Below are 11,990 nucleotides of genomic sequence, written 5' to 3'. Positions count from 1 at the left end.
CCTCATCCTCAAGTCTTGTGTTTGTCCTTCGGGATAGATACAAGATTTGAGGTACAGTACTCTTTCATTTTAAACTATGAAAAATATTGGGTCAGTTTGATTTCATACTTCAACGTCCTTCCGAAGCGGGCGACGGGATTTCGATTCCGGTGACCGACAGCTTCTTACGGGCAACCCCACAACCAAACCACCCCCGAATTAACGCCGACAATACTACAGCCACCTACCAAAAGACTACCAACAAATCCTATTTCAAAAGTTGTTGAGGAGGCAAATTTTAATCTGAATCAGGAAGGAGAAATACAACAAGTAAGAAGGAGCAAAAACTTAGCCAAATACACAACAAATAATGCTGAGGAACCATGGGGTGATCTATGGGTGCATGGAGGAGAAACTCAACCTGTAGGATCTCTCACACAACCAAGCCCAACAGAAAAAGAGGCAGATAAATAGACCAATGATGAAACTATAGATGCTGAACTAGTTGGGGACAATGAAGTCAGCAATCACCCAAGAAAAGAAATATAAAATGTGGGACAAGTCCCACAAAACAAAGGAAATATGGAGGAGGTCTCAAGCAGTAAAATGAAGTGCACACCTTCAGAGCAGATGATACAAGAGATACAATACTCAATGGAAAGTGAATGTCAAACACAACAGAAAAAAAAAGGAAGAAGAAGCTCAAAGAAGACACTGAAATAAAGAATGGAGAACAGTAGAAGGAGCGAAGGATAAATAATTCTCACACAACCAGGGGAAGGATAAGATCTAGGTCCCAACCCTCTTCCCATACCCCAACAACATGATTAATTTGATATGTTGGAACATAAGGGGGATTGCTTATCTTCCTTCCTTAAAAAGATTAAAGTATTTAAATAAGAAGTACAAGTGTTGGTGCTTGGTTGTCCTAGAACCATTGGTTCATCAAAATATTCAGAAATATGCTAAAGCCTTCCTAGGGTTCTCTTTTAACACTAATCTAAATAACAAAATCTGGATTTGGAGTAGAATTGAAATGAACTGCAGGATTTTGCTCAATCATTCACAATTCATACACTGCTCTTTTAACATGGCAGACCAGGTTGGCCAAGCCACTTTTATTTATGTTGGATCCTCCAAATCAGCAAGTATTGAACTGTGGAAGGAGCTTTACCAAATTAGAAGCTTGACAAACACTGCCTGGATTGTTGGAGGAGATTTCAACTGCATTGCTTCACCTGCTGAAAAAAGAGAGGAAGAAATCCTTCCACTAAAAACATGACTAAATTCAATGACAACATCAATTCTGCTGGGCTGTTTGATTTGGGTTTCAGTGAACCAAAGTTCACTTGGAGAAGGGGAAAAATTTGGGAGAGATTGGATAGGTTCTTGGGTAATGACAGCTGGATTCAGAATTATTTACAAACTGATGTCACTCACCTTAGTTTGGCAGGGTCTGATCACAAACCTATGTTAATTTTCATCTCAGCCAATGAACACAATGCATACCTCCCTTTAGATATCTTAATGTTTTGTCAAGCCACAGAGATTTCATACATATTGTTAAGGAGAATTGGAAGGATTGTGCTTACAAAAACCCCCTTGATCAAGCTGTGGAATCTACGGAAAAATACTGCTAAAGCTCTTAATAATTGGAATTGGAGCACATTTGGGAATATTCTGACTAGAGTGGAACAGGCTGAGAAAGAGCTCCAACTTCTGGAGGAAGGACACACCAAGGGTCAGGTGGGAGATTCTTTCCTTCTGGAAGTCAATGAAAAGTTATTGAATTCTGTAGAATGGCAAGAACAATTCCAGAAATAGAAGGCAGCAAAGAACAAGTTCATGGATGGTGACAGAAACACTAAATTTTATCATGCCTGCATCAAGTATCAAATAAAATGCAACACCATTCACTTTATCAAAGAAAACCAAGGAAATTGGATCAGAGATGCTCAAGGGATTGCTGACAGTGTTGTGGCCTACTGTAACGATCTGATGCATTGTGAATGAACTGAAAGACAACATGTGGAATCAGAATTGTTCCAAGATGAGAAGGATATTTGTTCTAAGATAAAGCTAGTTGAAAACCCTGGAGAGGAAGAAATAAAAAGAGCTCTCTTCTCTATTGATAGTGCCAAATCAGCAGGTCCTGATGGTTTCACTGCTAATTTCTATAAGAAGGCTTGAGAGGTCATCAATGTACATATTGTTGAAGCTATACAACACCACTTCAAGGGACAACCTTTACCATACTATTTCAATACTGCTACAATTATATTTGTCCCTAAATCATCAGTAAAAAAGAATTGGAGTAGCTAGCAAACTATTAGTCTTACTAACATTGTTAGTAAGATCATTAGCAAAATTCTGGTTTTTAGAATCCAACCAATTCTTCAACATCTCATTAGCCCCAAACAAGCAGCCTTTGTGAAAGGGAGAAACATAGAGGACAACATTATGATAGCCCAAGAGCTTCTGTTGGATCTAGATAAACCTTGCAGAGGGGGCAACATGAAATTTAAACTGGAACTAAAGAAGGCTTATGATATGATCAATTGGAACTTCATCATGGAGAATATGAAGGCTAGGGGTTTTACAAAAGACTCTTGTAAAATCATTAAAAGATGGCTTGAAGGAAATGTTAACACTGTTTTAATTAAGGGGAAACCCCGTGGATTTTTCAAGGCTAATAGGGGTTTGATACAAGGGGACCCCTTATCTCCATCCATTTTCATACTGGCTCTGGACTACCTGTCTAAAATAATAGATAAACCTGACAACAGAAAAGATTACAACACTTATCTCAACAGATCCAAACAAGACATCAGCCATCTGATTTATGTTGATGACATCATAATTTTCTCCAGAGCTAATAAGAATGCTATCAAACATATGTATGCATATTTGCAAAAGTTCCAGCAATCTTCTGGCTTTGAAGTGAACAAAGATAAAAGCCTCATTCTCTTCAGCAAGAATTGCTCCATAGCCTGCCAACAGTGGATTTTAGAGCTTACTGGTTTCAAAGCTATGGATACCCCCTATAAATACTTGTGGATTTATCTTACTAAGGGCAGGAACAAATAAATACAATTTAATGAGATAGTGGATAAAACCATTGCTACCCTCGAAGGGTGGGCAAATTCCTTCCCGTCTAATGGAGGCAGAATTACCTTGCTCAAAAGCATTTTAACCACCTTTCCCCTTTACACCTTACAAATGGTAGTGATGAAGAAAAGCACTCAACTTATGTTGGAAAGAACCTTCAACAGATTCTTGTGGTCCGGGAACATGAAAAATAGGATCTGGGCAAGCTGGCAGAAAGCTGCCAAACCTCTATATGCTGGGGGTTTAGGCTTCAAGGAATTTCATTATTTACACAAAATTAGCATGTGCAAACTTTGGCTGAATTTCAAACAGAATGACAACCTCTGGGCAAATTTCATGCACTCCAAGTATTGCAGAACTGATCATCCTAACCAGGTGAGGGCCAAACTGGGAGACTCTATGACCTGGAATGATGTTGAAAATAAAGGAACAAGCTGAAAATCTCTACACTTGGGAGTTGGGTCAAGGTAACATCAACTTTTGGCAGGAAAAATGGTGCTTAGAGAACACTATTGAACCTTTGGTTTTGAATTTGGACAAGAATCTAATGGTGAAGGATTGATGGGAGGGGCAGAAGTGGTCTCAGGAAGTACTCCAAAAGGTTGTCACGGAAAACTCCATGAGGCAGATATCTAAAATCCAATTTGACAGAAATAATAAGGATAGGATGATTATAAAATTTAACTCAACCCAAAGTGTGACCCAAGCCATTTACAATCAGCTGTTCACCTGGGAGGAAACCACTTGGGGTGAAAATCTGTGGAACAAATTCCTATCCCCCTCTATGGCTTTCTACTCTTGGAGAGTGCTGAATAACTTAATCCCTACTGATGATATTCTCAAGTTAAAGGGCTTGAAGCGGCCTTAAAAATGCTATCTCTGCTAAAACAGTGAAGAGATAGCTACTCATCTTTTTTTCCAATGTGACTTCTCTAGGAAGGTTTGGTGATCCCTGACAATTAATTTCCACATCAACACTATCAACTTGGGATTAGAACAACTTAAGAAGTGCTGGTCAGTCTGGAAAAAAATTAAACTATGTACAATCCCTTTCATCATAGCCTGGTTCATTTGGAATGCAAGGAACAAAAACAAGCATGAAGAGAATAAAGTGAATAATGCAACAGTGGAGGCAAATTGTCTTGCTTATATCAAAAAGCTGATAATTTGGAAGGGGTTTCCAAACATCCTTAAGATGAACCAAAGCATGGATCAGATCTGCAGTAAAGTCATTAAAGTCTACTAGAAATAACCTAGTTATCCCCACCTTAAAGTTAACACTAATGGAAGCTTTACAGCCCACACAGCAGGACTTGGAGGGGTATTCAGAGATTACAAAGGCAGATGCATAATGTTATTCAAAGCTCCAATTATTGTTGAAGATTACTTGGAAGCTGAGACAGTTGCTTTTTACTAGGCAATTAAAATGGCAGTCATAAACAGATGGACACAAATTCAAGTTGAGGTTGATTCCTCTATGCGTATTGAGTATATGACAGGTATTGTTGTACCTCCATGGCATATCCAACAGTGGATTATTAAGATAAAACATCTCACCAAGGAGATACAAATCAATTACTGTTTTACCTATAGGGAGGGAAACAAACCAGCTAACTTCGTAGCTATTGAAGGTGTTGAATCCAAAAGAGTAACTGTTGCTACTAATCGTACACAGATACTGGCTGACCTATTAAAGGGTGACAAATTACAAATACCTTACCTCAGAATTGCTAGGAACTAGATGCTTTATTTACTTTCTTTTTTCTTTAGAAATGCCTTGTATTTTCTTTTACCTCACATTTTTATGTAGCCTTTACTCTCTCTTCTCCCTGCTGTAACACTCTCTAGGTTTATTGATCATATTTAAGTAATTAACACAGAGGGAGACAAAAGAGGCTCCTTTTTGCAAAAAGACTGTTTTTTTCTATATATATATATATATATATATATATATATATATATATATATATATATATATGCAGAGTGGTGGGGGCGATGCTGGTAGCACTGGTAGGCTTTCCCACATGGAAGTTCTTCATTGCTAGCTGGTAAGTTGGAGGTGGAGGAGTGTTTTCTGCTATTTAGGAGCTTGTTTGGAGCCTCTTTTGTTTTGGGCTACCTGGTTGTTACGTTTATCGGTTTCCCGGGTTGAGGAATTTTTGAATTTGGAGGCACTGTTCCATTGATTTATGGGGCTTTTGCTTCCTGGCTGAGCAACACTTTGTTGTTCTTGTGGCTGTGCTTCCCAGATTTTATGCTAAGTGGTATTTGTTTCTATGGTTTTGGCTACTGTGGAGGCTGCTCTTAGCATCCTTTTGAATGTGGAACAAGATTTTTATTTTCAGTTCTTTTGTTTCCCCTCCTACGGCTTTACAAATAGATATTGAAACTAATGCTCAGTGGACTAAGGCCCCCTATGTAGGGGTAGTTGGCCAGTCTACTAATGTTCTTCAAGACCCAGATATGTTAGTTTTCTCCCAAGCTTTTCATGATGCTGTTGCTGGAAAGGGAGACTGCCCATGTATTCATCCTTTAGGCACTAAAGAAGGAGGACCAGCTATTTTCTTCTCACAACAAGAAATTTTCTCACTGAATGAAAATGTGAAGTTTATACTTGTTGGTAAGTTTCAGTTGGGGCATCAAAAAATGGTATCTGTAAGGAAATTTTTTGATTCTCTGAAGTTTATAGGGGCCTGGAATATTTGTTTGCTTGATGGAAGACACTTACTCATAAAACTATCAATTGAAGAAGATTATGCTAGACTCTTTGCCAATAAATCTCTAGTAATCGTAGGAACTACCATGAAGATTTTGAAATCTACACCTGACTGATCCCAGCAAAGAGCCACCTATGGTTCCCCTCTGGTTCAAACTGTCTGGTCTCCCTCTCCCATTCTTCAACCTGAATGCTTTCTTTAATATTGGTTGTGCTCTTTGCAGGCCTCTAAAAGTTGATGGCCCCACATATAACAAGGTCAAACCTGCTTTGGCTAGAATCCTAATTGAAAGGGACATCACCCTTCCAGAATTGAAAAGAATCTAGATTTGGTATGAGTATGAAGGTTTTTGGCATGAAGTTATTTTTGAGCAAAGAACCTACTACTGTTAACATTGTAAAATGTTTGGGCACACTAGGGATAGGTGTTATAGGCTGCACCTTCCCCTTAAAAGAGCCCCTCTCACTAGGGAGAAAGTTACTAAACATGAGTCAGCACTACCAACTATTACCCCTTTGTCCGTGATACCGCAACATGAGGAGGCTGGAGGTGTTTTATTGAACACCTCTCAAAGCTCTAATGCTACTTTTGATTCCAATGTTCCCTCTTCTGCCTCCCCTAGAACTAAATAATGTGACTATTATTAACCCTTTAACTTATCAAAGCTCACCTATTGGTGAAAGGGAGGAAAAAAGGAATGTTTCATTTACATTTACTAACCTTGAAGAAGGAAGAATTGCGGAAATGAAACATTTATTGGAGGAGGATTGGCAATTACATGCATCTAAGAAGAAAAAGAAACATGTTAGAGAAGTTTAGAAACTACAAATTGGTGCTACCACAATGGATATTGGAGGCAAGGTGAAGGCTGGTTTATCTCCTCCTTCTAGAGGAAGAACTAGATCCAGATCGCAACCCTCACTCCACCTTAATCCCCCTAATGATTAACCTACTTTGTTGGAACCTAAGGGGCATTGCCCATCCTCAGTCTCTAAAAAGACTTATTCATCTTGATAAAATATACAACCTTTGGTGTATTGTTATCCTTGAACCCATGGTTCATAGAAACCCTCATAGATTCATCAATAAATTTCCGGGTTTTTCTCATTATGCTAATACTAATAATAAGATTTGGTTTCTCTGTAGAAAGGAAGTACAGTGGAATGTTCAGGTGGAACATCCTAAGTTTATTCACCTCTCCCTTAAGATCAAAGGACAATTGGAGTATGCAACTTTTATCTATGTAGGCTGTCACAAAAAGGATAGAAAAGACCTTTAGGTTTGTCTTCAGCTGATCAGTGAGCATATGCACTCCCCTTGCTGGTTGGGGGAGATTTTAATTATATCACCTCCGCAGCTAAAAAGTCTCGGGGTAGGGTGCCTTACATTCCCAAAATGACTATTTAAGTGAGAACATCAAGAAGGTTGGCTTATTTGATTTGGGATTTCAGGGCCCCCATTTCACTTGGAAGAGGGGACATATCTGGGAAAGCCTTGACAAAATATTGGTTAATGATAAGTGGTTTCAGCAATATCTCCTAACTTTTGTTACTCATTCAACCCTTGCAGGTTCATACCATAGGCCTTTACTCATCTACGTCTTTTAGATTTTTGAATATGTGGTCATCCCATCCCTCATTTATTAACACTGTTTCCTACAATTGGTCAAGTGTTAACCACCCTGAACCTCTTGTCAAGCTCAGTCTCCTGCATATCAAAATGAGTAAAGCCCTTAGGAAGTGAGGTTTGGATAACTTTGGCAATGTGCATTCTGCTGTGACCTTTGCTGAAAAAGAAGTGGAGTAACTTGTAGTTGAAGTTCAAAAATGGGACTGCAGATGAAAAATTATAGCTAATTACCGAGAATAACCTCCTTACTACTATTGATAATTAAGAACAACTTCTCAAACAAAAGGCCTCTATCAATATTTTTACTGAAGGTGATAGGAACACTAATTCTACCATGCTTACATGAGATACAGGAGAAAATGCAACACTATACTCTCCATTCAAACCAATGAAGGGATTTGGCTGCATGATAATGATACCATTGCTAACAATGTTGTTAACTACTACAACTAGCTATTGAACTCTCTACCTGAACCCAACACTCCTGTAGATGGCACCGACTTTAGTAAGGAGTTTGATCTCACCAGAAATCTAAAACTTATTGAACCCCCTCTGAAATAGAAATATGGATGGCATTGAATTCCATAGACACTTCCAGGACTGTGGACCCTGTTGGCTTTACAGCAGATTTATATAAGAAGACTTGGCATATCATCAAAAAGGATGTGACTGAGGTTATTCTCAGTTTCTTTCAGGGTAATAACCTCCCCATATTCTTTAGTGATTCTAATTTTTTGTTAGTACATAAAGCTAAAATGCAACAGAATTGGGATCACTACAGGACCATCAGTCTAACCTAATTCATCTGTAAAACTATTAATAAGATTATAGTGAGCAGGCTCCAACCTCACTTGAATAAGCTGATTAGTCCCAATCAAAAAGCTTTCATAAAGGGGAGATCAATAACTAACAATGTTTTGCTTGCTCAGGAGGTACTCCTGGACGTGGATAAGCATTGTAAGGGAGGGAATCTGATTTATAAACTGGATAAAAAAGAAGTATATGACACTATTGATTGTAACTTCATACTAAACATCCTTTCTGCTAGAGGGTTTCAACCTGAGTTTTGCACCCTCATACATAGATGACTTTTGAATAATAAGCACCATTATCATCAATGGGTATGCCTGGGGTTCTTTTTCTGCTTCTTGAGCGCTGAAGCAAGTTGACTCACATTCACCCACAATTTGCATCCTTGTCATGGACTACCTGTCCAGAATGCTAGATAAGTCACTTCTATCTCAAGGGTACTCTATGAACCATCATAAATCTAATACGGCTATCTCTCATTTATTATATGTTTATCATATTATGATTTTTTCTAGTGCCCACAAAATTGCGTTAAAAAATTCAATCACTGCCTTCAAACTTTCCAATCTCAATCTGGAATGTTCTTTAGCCCGACAAAGTGTCAATTTTTCTTCAATAAAAGGCCCTCTCCTAAGTGCAAACTGAGATTTCTAGCTACACTAGGTTCTCCATTGCCCATTCTCCATTTAAATACCCTGGTGTGCTCCTCATCAGTCGCAGGTCCAAGCAGATCCAATGTGATGATGTTCTACATAAAATAAATTCATACCTTTCGATTTGGCCTCATTCCTTCCTCTCTAATGGTGGCAGAATCACCTTACTCAAAAGCATACTTACTACCTTTCCCTCTTACATTCTCCAAACTACATATTTGAAGAATAGTACATAACTTCAATTGGAGAGGGCATTTAATAGTTTCTTGTAGTCTGTTCAAACACAAAAACTTCACTGGGCATCTTGGCAAAAGGCATCTAAACCCACTTTGGCAAGGGGTATTGTGTTTAAAGGGTTACACCAACTCATTCAAGTCAACCTATGCAAAATGTGGATAAATTTTAGAGCTCAAAAATCTCTGTGGGCTAAGTTTATGATGGGAAAGTACTGTAAATATCAGCACCCTTCTCTAATTTTCAGGAATTTAGGGGATCCTAATATTTGGGCCAACATGCTGAAAGTGAGGCATCTTGCTGAGGAGATGTTTATTTGGGACTTGGGGACTAGAAAGATGAATTTTTTGTTGGACCATTGGTTCCCAAAGAATTGGCTTTGTGCTCCTCCAACCGATTTCAATCCTAATCTTACTATTGCTGATTTCTAGGAGGGGGATCAGTGGTCTATTACTAAACCACAAAATATTTCTCAAGAACCCTATGTGGCTCACATCCCTAAAATTCACGTTAACAAAAGCAAATATGATAGAGTTATCTAGCAAACCTACACCAATCAAAGTCTCACCAAAGCTATCTATGCTAAGGTCTTTATCTGGAATCAGGTGCAATGGGGGGAGGTCATTAGAAATAAATACCTCTCCCCCTCTATGTCCTTTTTATGTTGGAGATTCTTCCATAATCTTCTACCCACTAATGGCATCCTTAAACTAAAGAAACTGAGGGGACCATCTATATGCTATTTGTGCCTAGAGAGTGAGGAAAACATCAATCACATTTTCTTTAATTGCAATTTTGCTCAGAAGGTCTAGACTGAGTTATTGGAAAAGCTTAATTTGAATAATTCCGATTTATTCTAGTCCAAGTTAGTTGATTGTTGGTACAACTGGAAAAGACATTAGTATGATCCCATCCCTTTTATGGTGGCTTGGTTCCTTTGGATGTCCAAGAACCAAACCAAATTTGAGGAAAAATCCACCCAATATTCAAAAGTGATCAGAAACTGTATTTCTTATCTCTCCAAAATGATCAAACACAAACACTTCCCAAATATTTGCAATACATTGATCACTAATGTGCTAGTTACCCCTCTAATATATAAGTTTTATTGGAAACCTACACAACCTTCTACTATCAAAATCAACGCTGATGGAAGCTTTACAGCAATGGGTATTGGGGTGGGGGTGTCTTCAGGGATCATTCCAGTCAGGGCCTTCTATTTTTCAATGCTCCTGTTAGGACTACTGTTGTACTTGAGGCAGAACTAATTGCAGTTTTTTGGGCTCTAACCTTTGCTTACAAATCAGAATGGTATAATATCTAAATTGATGTGGGCTCCATCCTGTTGATCAAGCTACTAGAATTTGAAGAGGAACTCTTTGGTTCCACAACCAATGGATCCAAAAGATCAAGTCACTCATAACTAAAACCTCAAGGTCTACTTCACTTTCATATATAGGGAGAGTAACAAACTTGCTAATTGTCTTGCTAAACATAGTCAACACTCTAATTCAATGTTTTTAGCTACTAATCCTCCACCTCTCTTAGCTTTCCTGCTCCATGGACATACTCTTGAGGTGCCTTATCTCAGAATTGCTGCCACTATGCTTACTGGTTTCACTGACCCCCATTCAAGAAGTGCCTAATCTTTGTTTCGTTCTCAAAAATTTTTCTTTTATTTTTCTAGTTTTTTTTCTTATTGATCTGCTTTTCTCCTTTTGCTTGTAACTGCTCACTTGTTTTGCCCAGCTTTATTTAACATGTAGGGAGGGAGCCATGAGAATGTTCCTTTTTGCAAAAAAAGAACTCTCTCTCTCTCTCTCTCTCTCTCTCTCTCTCTATATATATATATATATATGTATAACACTCCAAACTAAAATATATAAGAAGAATAAACAACGATAAATATGGGTTGCCTCCCACAAAGCGTTTGGTGTAATGTCGTCAGCCTGACATTCCTTGTTTTTACTTTGGGTGGACCCAATATTAAAATTTCTTTAAAAGCTGATCATTAATGAAAATATAGTTTTAGTCTGTGCCCGTTCACTTTAAATATCTTTCTAGCTTGGGATATTCAATATTAAAGACGCCATAAAGATAGGCTTTTATAATTTTGAATAGCTCTTTCCACAAAGACATTAGTTTTTCAGGAAATAATTTCAATCTTGTATCATAAAATAAAACTTCCTGTCTTGGCTCAAACTCTTTTTTTATTATCTTCTGATCATGCCATTCTTTAATTTTCACTTTGTATATCCTAGCATTATCAAAATATTCATTTCTAATTTCTTCAAGCTCATTCAATTGTAATAATATTTTCTCACCAGCATCTTTAAATTAAAATTGACATCCTTAATAGCCCAATAGGCTTTATGCTCAAATTCTACTGGTAAGTGACAAGTTTTTCCAAAAATTAATCTATACGGGGACATTCTTATAAGTGACTTGTAAGCTATCTTGTAAGCCAATAATGCAGTATGTAATCAAGCAGACCAATCTATTTTATTAGGATTCATAGTTTTTTCTAAAATTCTTTTGACTTCAGAATTAGGTACTTCTGCTAAACCAATAGTATGGGGATGATAAGCAGTTGCAATACTATGCATAATATTAAATCTTTCCAACCGCTTAGCAATTCTTGCATTCCTAATGTAAAATCCTCTATTGCTAATGATCATTCTCGGCATCCATATCTTGTAAAAATGTTTTTTATTAAATTTGAAACACTTCAAGGTTCACATCGAGGTAACTTGATTGCTTCAATCCATTTTGACACATAATCCACTGCAATCAATATACATACATTTCTAAATGAAGGTATAAATGGTTCCATAAAATTTAATCTCCATGCATAAAAAAA

The sequence above is a fragment of the Phalaenopsis equestris genome, unplaced genomic scaffold, assembly GCF_001263595.1.
Source record: "Phalaenopsis equestris unplaced genomic scaffold, ASM126359v1 Scaffold212053, whole genome shotgun sequence".
In the NCBI taxonomy this organism is placed as follows: Eukaryota; Viridiplantae; Streptophyta; class Magnoliopsida; order Asparagales; family Orchidaceae; genus Phalaenopsis; species Phalaenopsis equestris.
This window is presented reverse-complemented; position numbering follows the sequence as displayed.